The sequence below is a fragment of the Giraffa tippelskirchi genome, chromosome 4 (genome assembly GCF_054371585.1).
Source record: "Giraffa tippelskirchi isolate mGirTip1 chromosome 4, T2T-mGirTip1v1.2.pri, whole genome shotgun sequence".
NCBI lineage: Eukaryota > Metazoa > Chordata > Mammalia > Artiodactyla > Giraffidae > Giraffa > Giraffa tippelskirchi.
Genome location: NC_137278.1, coordinates 7,076,210 through 7,088,386, shown reverse-complemented (window position 1 = coordinate 7,088,386; position 12,177 = coordinate 7,076,210). Strand labels below are relative to the sequence as shown.

The 12,177-nt window shown below is 54.7% G+C and overlaps 1 long non-coding RNA gene across 1 annotated transcript; it reads right to left on the bottom strand.

Moving 5' to 3' along the window:
• Positions 1–2,094: 2,094 nt before the first annotated feature.
• LOC145546824 (uncharacterized) lies at positions 2,095–6,193 on the bottom strand. Its single transcript, XR_014083313.1, has 3 exons — positions 5,563–6,193; positions 2,374–2,454; positions 2,095–2,290 (listed from the first exon to the last, which is right to left on the bottom strand). It is a non-coding gene; the product is annotated as an uncharacterized LOC145546824 (long non-coding RNA).
• Between the last annotated feature and the right edge of the window lie 5,984 nt (positions 6,194–12,177).

Below are 12,177 nucleotides of genomic sequence, written 5' to 3'. Positions count from 1 at the left end.
GGCACTGGGAGGTTGCTGTGCTTGTATGGCTGGCTCTGTCCCCAGATTGGCAACTGACCAAGGAAAGGAGGGACCCAGGTTAGAGGGAGGGTCAAGAGTGGAGAAGAGGGAAGGGGAACAATGGTTCCGGGAGCACAGGAGCCCTGCTCGCTCCTCCTTGCATCCCTGTGAGCAGGGGAGGGGGTGGGCTAGAATGCCCCTGGACTCAGGGAGTGTCCATCAAGCCTTGGGTCCCAAAGTTGGAGCTACCGTTCCAGCTCTGACAGTGAAACCCCACTTCCTCCGCCTCATACCTGTACCTCTCCCTGACTTTCCGTTTGTTTCTAAACCTTCAGCTCCGTGATGGAAAGGTCTTGGTCTTATTCCCTGCTGCGTCCCCAGTACCAGTGATGGAGCAGTACTAATAGATGTTGAATGAGTGAGTAAATGAATGACTCATCAGGTGGCCAGGGGTCAGCCTGGATCTTTCTAGATGACCAGACTCAGTGGTGCCAGAAGGGGATACTGCTGGGCCCTGGGGCCCTGGGAAGGCCACGATTAACCCTGAGGGGGTGGAACAGCCTGGTGCTTTAGGGCACAGCTGTGGAGTCAGCCCTGGGTTCAAGTTAGAAGTGGGAAGAGCTAGGGGTGGGGGGTGGTGTTCTTCACCTTTTGTGGACCTGGGCCAGCTCTGTCCTGGTGTCCACCAGGGTCACAGCCCCCACGCACGTTTCAGGTTTGTCGATCATTGCTACCTCGATGTTGATGTCCTTCTTGGCCCCTCCAGGGCCACTTGCCTGTGAGGCTTTGGTTTGTTTCCCCGTTTCACTTGCCCCTGGCCCAGCTTGCCTCCTCTTTGCAGTTGGTTTCTACGGGCACTCAGCCCCCTGGACACGCTGCCAGTCTAGCCCCCTCCCCTGCCCGCTCTCCCACCACAAGAGCCTTTGCATCTACTGTTCCCTCTGCTGGGAATGCCATTCCTCTTGCTCTTGGCTTGACTGCTTCTGAGATGTCTCCTGTCCTCTGGGGCAGCCCCAACCACTCTGCAGCGTGTGGTCCGATTACGCTCTTGAATAAGCACACTGCTGCTCTCCTCCGTTGCACTTAGCACAAATCTGTGAGCCTCTTGTCACAGGGCTTCTCTTTGCTCGTCACCTGCCTGTCTCCTTAGAAAGTCAGCTCCATGCTGGCTGGGCCAGGGTCTGGCTTGCTTTCCCAGTGCTTGCACGGTGCGTAGCATGAAAGGATCCCTGCGTTGCCGGACCTCAGAGCAAGGCTTAGCATGCGGTGCAGACAACAGTGAATGAATGGACACATGAGCCAGGGATTAGACAAATAAGAAGATGACCTTTGAAATCAGACTGCCTGGGTTTGTAGCCTGACCATCTGCCATCCTTGGGCAGAGTTGCCTCTATAGATTTCAGTTTCCTCATCTGTAAAATGGGGATAACAGGGGTGATTACTTCGTAGGGTGGTTGTGACATCCCGTTTGTTATTATTATCATGTATTGGAATACAGTTGATTTACATTGTCTTGTTAGTTTTAGGTGTACAGCACAATGATTCATTTATAGGTTATTGCATTTATAGGTTATACTTATAGGTTATTGCAAAATATTGAGTATAGTTCCTTGTGCTATACAGTAGGTCCTGGTTGGTTATCTATTTATTTTTGATTGGCGCATAGGCTCAGTGGTAAAGAATCTGCCTCCCAATGCAGGAGATGTGGGTTTGATCCCTGGGTTGGGAAGATCCTTTGCAGGAGGAGATGGCAACCCACTCCAGTATTCTTGCCTGAAATCCTATTGACAGAGGAGCCTGGCAGGCTACAGTCCATGGGGTCGCAAAGGCTTGCCTTAGTGACTGAGCACATTTGCACAGAGTTGCTTTACAATGTTGTGTTACTTTCTGCTGTACAACAACGTGAATCAGCTCTAAGTATACATAGATCCCTTTTTCCATTTTATGGACAGTAATGTGTATGTTAATCCCAACCTCCTAATTTATCCCTCCCAACCTTTCCCCTTTGGTAACCACAGGTTTGTTTTCTATGTCTCGTCTCTTTCTGTGGTGTGGATTAAATGACAGCTCTGATAGCTCTAAGCACACAATATGTGAGTATCAGATAGTCTTTGGAGACATCCCCTGTGCAAATCCCAACCCTGATTCCCCCCTGCCCCACCCCCACTTCTCCTGTAGTCTTCTTCATCCCGGGAAATGGTACCTCCCACTGTTCGTGACCGGGCAGTCATCCTTGACTTTTCTCTTTCTTCCACACCCACATCCGATCCTTTGGCAAATCCTGATGACTCTACTTGAAAGAAACCCTGAAATCAGCCACGTCTCTCTCTCCCACTGTTGCTGTTCCCAACCAGGCCAGCACCAGTCTCTCGCCTGGACTCCATCAGCTTCTGACTTCTCCCACCTTTCCTCGGGCTTCTTCAGGCTGTGATCCACTCAGAAACCAGAGAGATTCTATAAAAACACAAATCAGCCCCTGGCTGGCTCTCCCCCACCCCATTGGCTTCAGGCGGTCATAGAGAAAATCTGAGCCCCGCCCCCATAAGACCTGCACCAGCCCTCAGGGCACCCGGAGACACCACCTCAGGGCCATTGCACTTGCTGTTCCCCTGCCCAGGACTTCTCATTCCCCCTCTCTGCGGGGCTCACTTCCTCCTTTCACCCAGGTCTCAGTCCGTTGTCACCATCCTCATCGCCCTGACCTTCCTCTCCAAACTCCAGCCCTTTTGTTTTCTAGCCTAACTCCTCACCCTGTTTTCTAACTTGTCTTGCTCCCTGGCTCTCAGTATTGGCCTGTTTCTTTATCTCTTTCTTCCCTAGAACATGTGCCTCCCAAACTCGGGAACTGGGTCTTGCTGTCTACTGCCTCCGTTTCTAGGACAGTCCCTGGCAAGAGCATGTGCTTGTTGATTGCCCTGATGGCCCAAATGAATGAATGAGTGCTATTAGGATCATTCTTGCTCTGCAGAAAGCCAGAGAGAGAGAAGTTGAGGAGGGAGTTAATACGAGTGTGCCTAATAAGAGGAAATCCAGTGGCCTGACCCTGCCCATCTTCTGCCAGAGACCAGTGGGCTTTCTGTGGCTGGGGCTCAGTCTGCCCGCTGCTATGGTTACCGGGAGCCACGGGCTCCGGAAGAAAGGCAAGGCCAGGCTGACTCTGCTATTCTACTCAGCTTATCACACATCTTCCTTGAGTGGCCCAGGGACGGGTGGAGAAAGATCACATTCAAAGAGAGGTGGCCACCCCCATCTTGTCTTGGCTCCACTGTGTCGGATGGAGAGAGGACGGAGGGGCTGGCTGTTCTGGAAAATGGTCCGCGCTCAATCCGCACGTGTTGAGGACCAGGCCAGGCTCTGGAGGGGATTCACAGGTCAGCAGTCCGTGGTCCCTGCCTGCAGAGAGGTTTCTGGCATCTGGGAGGGGCCAGGAGACCAGGGCAGGCTTAGCTGTGTATAAAAATAGCCCGTGCTCTCTCTGCCTGAGAGGGAGGAGGCAGGCGCCTAGGGCTCCTGTCCCCTCCTTCCTGCTGCCCCCTCACCCTGATGCAGCCCCATGGCCTGGGGCAGAAGGGCCCCTTTTTCCGCAGTGCTGGAGTCCCAGGTTCTTGGCACCCGGGAATGAAGCAGCATCTTCTGTAACATCAGGCCCCACGGGAGGCCAATAGATTAAAGTGTTTGCTTGGAGCCTCGCAGCTGGTATGGCAGAGCTTCCAGAAGGGTGTCTGGCTCTTCCCGTGGCCCTCACTGGGCAGTGATGTCCTGGGATCATCCTTATCATTTTTCTGCTCTTTCAGCTGGACACTCCATCCCAGCTCCTCACTGCAGAGAACAGACTCCTGAGCTCTGGAAAGCCTTGGGAACTGACCACAGCTCCCTAAGGAGCTCCTGCAGAGCCTGGAGGTCCAGGGCTGAGGCCTGTTACTGTCACCACCACTATCTCTGCCTCGGCCTGCACGTGGCTTTCTCCTCTTCTGTGTCCCTGCCTTGTCTCCTCTAAGGACACTTTTGATGACACAGAGACCCCACCTGGCTAATCTAGGATGATCGGATCTCAGTATCCTTGACATCTACAAAGGACCCTTTCTCCAGGTAAGGTCACATCCACAGGTTCCAGGGATGAGGATGTGGACGTATCTTTTGCGGGGGCCACCATTCAACCCACTGCAACCACCAGCATTATCACTGCTATCAGCATCCTTACCAACATCAGTTAAGTACTAGTACATACCAGGCTTAGTCCAAGTGCCTTTTCTGTACCATCTCCTTTACTCCTTAAGACACACTTAGGGCAGGTATTGTTATTATCCCCATTTAATAAGGAAATTGAGGCTCAGGGAGAAGTCGCTTGTCCAGGGTCTCCCTTAAAACCCAAGCAGTCTGACTTCAGTGGCTCCTGCCTTGCCACAGTCATCCTGCTCCACCGCCATCCTGTTTCTGATCATATAGATAATTCCATGGAAGAATCAGTGTGGGGCAATGAGCACCCAAATGGGCGGCAAGGTGCCTGGGTTCTGATCTAGGTTCTGCCACTAGACAGTGGCAGATGCCAGCCAGGTCTCTTCCCCTCTCTGGGCCTCAGTGTGCCCATTGGTAAAATTGGAAAGTGGTTGGTTTGGATAATCTCCAAGATCCTCCCAGCTCTGAAGTTCTGTGATGCTGGGTGTCATCTGTCAACTTGCTTCTCTTCAAACACTGCCCACAGCTCAAGTCTAAATCTGCTACCTACTGACAGAGATGGGTTTGCTTGGAAGTCTGACGGAAGGGGTAGCAAGTGTTGGTGACAGGGACACGAAGGGTGGTGCTGGCTTCCTTTCCCTGTCTCTTCCCATGCCAGGCAGGCAGCACCCTGCTGTGGAAGGACCAGAGGGTGGGGGTACTCTCTTCTCTTGGAGCCCAAGCCTTTTGATCCATACATTCAGGGAGGGATTCCGAAGCTGAGAGCTCGGCATGGTTGTTGGAAACACAGCCCCAGACCCACAGGCCTTATTCAGGAGCTGGCCCTCCCGGTAGACTCTAGAAACCATCCCAGGGCTGGAAAAGTCCTTGTTGATCATCTAAGGCCAAGAGACTGGGAGAGGCCACAGCGACCCAATCCCAAGCCTCCCGCCCTTGGAAGTGGGGGAAAAAACACAAAACAGGCTGAGGGGAGTCTCTGAACATCGCTTCCAAAACCTGGCCTGCTCATTAGGAGTCGTTCATTTATAAGTATAAACATATTTTAAAAATCGTTTTTAGATTGTGAACTCAGGCCCTTTTCCTCTGGTTTTTTCCTCTGCTTCTCTGTACAGAGCACGACTGTTTGCATTTCAGCTAATACTGTTCAAGAGTGGGGAGTTAAGTTAGGGACAGAATTGCAAACTTTCATTAGCAGGTGAGATTAACATCTCAGCAGGGGCCTGGGGGGTGGGGCATCTTTCAGGTTCATCCCATCCCCCACGGGCCCACCCCCGGCAACAAATCCCCAGTTGAGGGCCCCGGTGGGGGTAAGCCCGGAGTTGGAGGAACCAGAGTTTATGCCTGCCGAGTTAATCTCCCCTCGCCCGGCCTCAAACTGAGCCTCACCCCTCTTCCAAGGCCCCGGGTCCAAACACTGGCTCCGCTCCCCGGTCTCTGCTGGGTTCGTTGGTCCCTGCAGGTTGTCTGGGCAGAATGAAACCTGGCTGTGTGACCTTGGGCCACTTGCTCCCTCTCTCAGGGTACAGGAGTTTTAAGTGGGGAGGTTTGTTGGAAGCCAAGCCCCAAGCGCGAGTGGAGGAATTCGACCCCCCTCGCGGTTCACGTGCCACCAGCCTCCCCTGGCTGGGTTTCAGACAAGACCGAGAATTTTCTGGTCTTGATCCGGTTTAGTTTTCGTGTGCTTCCAGCAGCAGCGGGGTTGTTCCACCACAGTCCCCAGGAAATTGTCCACGTAGGACAGAGCCTTCCCGAGGAGAATGAAGTCATCTGTTCCTTTTTTTAAAAAAATTTTTGTTGCCTTCTCCTTCAACACGAATCACCCGGCCTCTGCACTCTCTCCCCCGCGCCAACAACAGGCCCGGCGAGGTGGGGTCGGCCGGACCGGCGTGGGGATGGGGCGAGGAGCGAACCCCACGGGCCAGGGGGCGCTGCCCGGGGGTGGGGAGCGCGCCCCTTTCTCTGTCCCGGTCCTTGCCCAGGCCCCCGCTTCCACCCTCGACTAACCCCGGGAACGCCCGAAAGGTGAGCTCCCTGGAGGGCCGCCCGCGCTCCGGCGCGGCCCGCTCGGCAAACAATAACAGTAAATAACGCTTCCTTGTCAACGTAATAAAAACGGAAACGGTTACAATGTTTTTTAATAAGCGTCCCCCATCAATCTCTCCCTCCCTCGCTCGCTCGCTCCCGGGCGGCCGCGGGCACCGGCGGGGCGGGGAGGAGGGGGCACCCGGGGGCGCGGTGCCGGAGGAGGACGACGCCGGGGTTGGGGGGAGAGAGCCCGATCACAGCAAGTGAGAGACGAGGGGGCGCGGGCGGCCGGGGTCACGCGCGCCGGCAGAGCCGGGAAGCGGCCGCGGTGAGTAACACCGTTGCCATGGCGACGTGGCCGGGAGGAACAGGAAGCGGCAGAAATAGCTGCCGCCGCGGCCCGCGCGCCCGGCCCCTCCCCCCCGCGAGCCCGTTGCCACGGAGACCGGCTCGCGCGAGGCTGCGCGGGCGGCCGCGGCCTCCGGCGCCCCGGCCCGCGCATGCGCCCCGGGGCCAGCCCCGCGCGACGGACGCGGGGTGGGGGGGCGCTGAGGACGGGTCGAACGCAGCAGCTCTGGCCCCGCCCGGGCCCCCAAACCTGCCTAGCTGCCCGCTTGGATGGGAAGGAAAAAACAAAAAGCGAAAAAGCAAAACTGTTTGTTGTTTGCGTTAGTAAAAGCAGCCGCGCCTTTGTTTCTGGCGGATTCGCTGGTTTCCAGGCGTCGAAGGCGGGGTGCCTGGGGGGACGGGACACGTCAGCCCGAGCGGTCCCAGATGTTTTCTGAGTGCCAGGCGCTGGGTCGCGTCCGAGACGCCAAGGGGACGCGGGACACCCGCTCTCCCTCCCCAGAGGCCCGGCCTGGGACGGGCTAACGAGGCCCTGGGGCTGACCTGGTTTCCTGAAGCCCTCTCTCAGCCTGACCTTCCCGTGGAGGGCGAGGGGTGACTTCTTTCAGGTGATGCCCAGGGGGTCCCCCCTCCCCACACACAACTCCTGAGTTGCCTGGTCCCTTTCCCCTCATATCACTTTCACCAGATTCTAACCGGCAGAGAACACAGCGGGAGAAGTGAAATTTAGGCAAACCCCAGGCTCCCTCTCCACTCCCTGTTCACCAGAAAACTGTGAAACAGTCCACCGCACCACCCGCAAAAAAAAAGTTGAGGGAAACCTAAATGTTTCATAAACAAAAACCACTCTGCAACAACTTGTTTATGTGGAAGCCTGGCTGTAGCCTTGCACGTCTGAGGCTGTGTGTGTGTGTGTGTGTGTGTGTGTGTGTGTGTGTGTGTTTTGGAAGGAGGGAGGGGACACATCTCTGAGGCTGTTTGTGCAGGATTTTTTTTTTTTTCTCTTCGGGTTTTGTTTGGTTTTAATAAGGGTCAGAGGTCTGGGCTTCTGTGGGGAAGGAGAAAGGGTCACCTCTGATGGACAGGCCAGGAGATCTCAGGAGGACAGGTCAGGGGGCCCACGGGCTGGCGTGGAAGCCAGGAGCCTGGAGCCTCCTCATCTGGCACTGCTCCTGGCAGGCAGGGCGGTGTCGGTGGGCTCCAGGCTCTTTGGGCCTCTCCCCAGGGTATGGCTCCAGTGGGGACCCAGGCCAAGTGCTGGAACCTCTCTTTCCTGGCCAGGACAACTGTCATTTCACACAGCCCCTGCCCTGGCCACACTGGCCAAGAGAGAAGGTAAGCAGAGCAGCCCAGGTCTCTAGGGTTTTCTATAATGGAAACGAGACACTTTTGTTTTTTGTATGGGGCAGACTTAGATTTTCAGCATCCAGGCTGACCAGATGGGAATGGAGGGAGCGTGTGTGTGCAGAAGGGGGACTGCTGCTTCAAATCCCCTCCCCCTGCCCCCTCCATCCAGCCTGGTTCCCCAGTGTGACCTTGTGTAGGCTGACTGGTTTCTGGCCACTCAGCCTGGGCAGAGCAAAGAAGAGTGGGAGGGGCTTGGGTGAGTTTGTTCTCTCTTCCTCTTTTGAGGAGCAAGAGAGGGGCCCCAGCCCTGAAAGGATTGATCAGAAGACTTTGGGTCCACCGTGGCCGACTTAGCATCATATTTATCTCTTCTCTTCTTCGAGGAGGAAAGAAAGAAGGGAGCTGGGAGCAGTTGGTAAAATAAAGATAAAATAAAGGCAACCTCTTTCTGGAGGGCAGTAGCCTGTGCTGAGAACCAGGACTTTAGAATCTGTCCTGGTGGCTGATTCTTGGCTTCCCCAGAGCTTGTACGTCTGGACAATAAGGACCATGCAATGCCTGTCTCCAAAGTTGTGATGGTTCTATTAAGTTATGCACAAAAGCTCTTAGCACAGTGCCAGGCACAAAGTAGGTGCCCAGAACATGGCAGCTCTTACTGGAGCTGAAGAAGGTTTACCACTCTCCGTGGTGTGACTCAGGATTGCCGCCTTGGGCCCTGAGGTCCATCTTTGGCACAGGCTCTGCCAGCAGCCCACTGTACAATCTGAGGCAAGTCACTTACCTTCTTGAGGCCTCAATCTTCCCATTTGGCAAATGGGGATAATACAACCACTGATGGGGAACTTTACTCTTTGCCAGGCACTCCTGCACAGTCCGTGCGTTTCCTTATCTAATTTAGCCTTCAAATAACCCTGAGAGGTAAGTACCAGGATGATCCCAGTGTCACAGGTGAGAGGACAGCCTCAGATGAAGTCTCTGGCTGGAGATTACACAGCTAGAAGGTGGCTGGTATTACAAAGTCGGTCACATGGTGGATGGTCATGAACAATGAGAGCCAGCGACGGGTTGTTTCTATTATTACTGTTCTCCCCACCTTCCTGCTCATCCTCTGACCTTTTTTGTGGCTCAGACCACAGTCCTCCCTTTGAATCAACACTCTGGGCTTCAGCCATTCTGGGCCCTCCTGGGACTGGTAGAGACTCAGCACTCTTGGTGGGAGACACCCTCAGGGGTACATCTGCTTGAGGAGAGCCAGGTGGGCCCCACCAGGCCCTGCGGTCAACCTGGCAGCTCACCCCAGTTCTCCCACCGTGTCTGTTTCTCCCTGCTATTTATCGCCAAGGGTCCCCCATACCTCCAGGTGTCACGTTTGGCATCCAGATGCTGCAGTTAATCGAGTTGGAAGCCATAAATCTCCGTTATTGTCCCGGCGCCCCCTCCTCTCTGCTGTGCTGTCATTTTAAGGCACTGGTGGGAGAGGCAGCCCTCCAGCCCCGCCCACACGCCCTAGGCTTTGTTCCCTCTCCAGGCAGGAAATGGCCCCAGTTGTGGTGTCCACTGCCTACATTTGAAATCCTGTCCCTGTCCCTTCCTGGCAGTGAGGCTTTGGCCAAGCACTTAACCTCCCTGGTAGCCTCAGTTTTTTCTTCCATAAATTCGGGATGCACAGAGCCACTGGCTGTCTCACCAGGTGGTCAATGTGTTGTGAGCACGTCTCCCTGCCGGGCTCCCAGAGGGTCTGCAGGATGTTACTGATTATAGCGAGTGCTTTGCTGCATGCTGGGTGGTGTCAGGCGTTAGCTCAATGAATTTTCAAACAAGTATATTATTACCCCATTTTATAGATGAGGAAGCTGCGACTCAAGACAAGGGAAGTGAGGTGCCCCAAGGCCACAGAGCCAATTAGCAGAGGAACTGGGATGAAACCAGGCAGGCCTGTGCGACTCTGCAGCCCTCGCCTTTAACCTCAGGTTCCCTCCCCTCCCCACTGGAACTCCTCTGGGGCTTTCCACCGAGGTCTGCAATGACAGTATCATTAGCTCTGCCCAGAGCTGCTTCTATAACCCAGGCCTGAGAGACAGTGGGTTAATAGGTCCTTAATAAAGCCAGCAGAGGCGTCTGCATCTTCCCGGGGCAGGGGCCAAGGAGCCAGGTGCAGCAGAAGAGTCCTAATGAAAATACTGGGGAGGGGGAGGGGCCACGGGCCAACTGCCTTGCTCCCGTGTCAAAGTCAGACCTTTTGCCTTGAGTCACTGAATGCCTCCCCGTGTAGGGGACAGTCACCAATTGGTCACTCCACTCATCCTTTCTTCCTTTCATCAGGGGCAGAGTGCTGGACCAAGAAGCGGGAGACCAGGTCATATGTGACCCCAGGGAAATGACCTCCCAAGTGGTTCCTCAACCCAGTTGAAGTGCCTTAGCAGACTCAGGAGACCTCACATTTTGGGGTCATTACTGTTAACTTTTGTGGTCATGTTGTTACAGTGAAGGGAGCTGCTCTAGAGCGACTGGCTTTGCTGGGTGTTAAGTACGGATGTGAGAGTTGGACCATAAAGAAGGCTGAGCACCAAAGAATTGATGCTTTCAAACTGTGGTGCTGAAGAAGACTCTTGAGAGTCCCTGGGACAGCAAGGAGATCAAACCAGTCGATCCTAAAAGAAATCAACCCTGAATATTCACTGGGAGCACTGATGCTGAAGCTAAAGCTCCAATACTTTGGCCACCTGATGAGAAGAGCGGACTCACTGGAAAAGACCCTGATGCTGGGAAAAACTGAAGGCAGGAGGAGAAAGGGGTGACAGAGGATGAGATGGTTGGATGGCACCACCAACTCAATGGACATTAGTTTGAACAAACTCAGGGAGACAGTGAAGTACAGGGAAGCCTGGCCTGCTGCAGTCCATAGGATCACAAAGAGTCAGACAAGGCTTAGCAACTGAACGACAACAGCAACACATTCATTCAACAGTCATCATTTGTTTATGCATGACCTGTGCCATGTGCTGGGCACCGGGCTGGGTGCTGGGGCAGATACAAGGTCAGACTAGACCTACAACTGGGGAAGAGTGGTGAACTGGTGTCACCCTTGGTTGCCAACTCCACACTTGGTAAAGGCTGTGTTGAGAAGCCTGCATTGAGGATTCTGAAGCTACATCCTGGCTTCAATAAAAAGGATGCTGTGATCAAGTAGTCATGTCTGCCATGAGCACAGAAAGGGAATCAAGGCCAATGCCTTTTCCAGCCTTAACACTAAAGAACAGGAGGAACCTCAGACAGGAGACCCTTTTGACTGTGCCTGCTCTGCTACATGACCTTGGGGGAGACATGGACCTGCTGCCTGCCTCTCACCCCTTTGGAGGCACAGGCGCTGGCTGGAGAGTCTGCATTTTTAGCGATCCAAGGAGCTACAGCAGGACAGCCCAGTCTTCCTCTTATAACTCATCTTGTCTGGGTGGATGTGAGGATCAAATGTGAGACTCCCTCCCTACGGGCTGTCAGTATATGCGTGGCGCTGTGGGAGCCCAGGAAAGCCGGTCCCCAGCTGCTCTGCTGACTGTCCTAGTCCAGACCTCAGCTTCTCTATGTGCACAATGAGGATGGGGAGGGGAAGTGCTTAAGTGCTCCCCAAATCTGCTACGTGTGATGCCTGTCATGCTGAGGCCTTTGGGGGACAAGGAAGGCAGGATGAAAGAAGAGCCTCTGAAGACAAGGTGGTGGGAGGGAGCTCTCCAGTACTCTTGGCAATGCCCGAGACCCCCTCCAAGGATGGCAAGAGGCTGGGAAGGATGTGGGGAAGAGGCATGAGGCTGCTGCATCACCCTAGGGGAGGCTGCATCTTCTGGGTTCGTTCTGAAGTTTGTTCAGCTCCACTGGGAGTCTCTTTCCCAGATGCACCCCATAGATGCCATCCCTGAGCAAGGAAGGGAAGAGGGAAGAGAGTGGGCAAGGTGGGGAAGGGTTGGAGGAGCTGAGACTCCTGACTGGTGGGAGTCTGGGTCCCAGGCGGTGATGTCCCCAGCCCCAGGGAGAGTGGAAACAGCAGAAGCAAGACAAGGGCAGATCCCTGGGAGTCGTGGAGCTACCAATAGTCCTCAAAAACAGACCCACCAGGTCTCCACAAGACTGACTGTGGGGGTTGGGGCATCGAGCCTGTACGATCCACCTGCCTTTAAAATCCCTCGTGGTTCCTTGTTGCCCTGAGGTGAAGTCTGAACTCCTTAGAGGTAGCACATGCTGCTGGGTGAGATCTGGGGGCCTGGATCCAAGTCTCAGTCCAGCCAC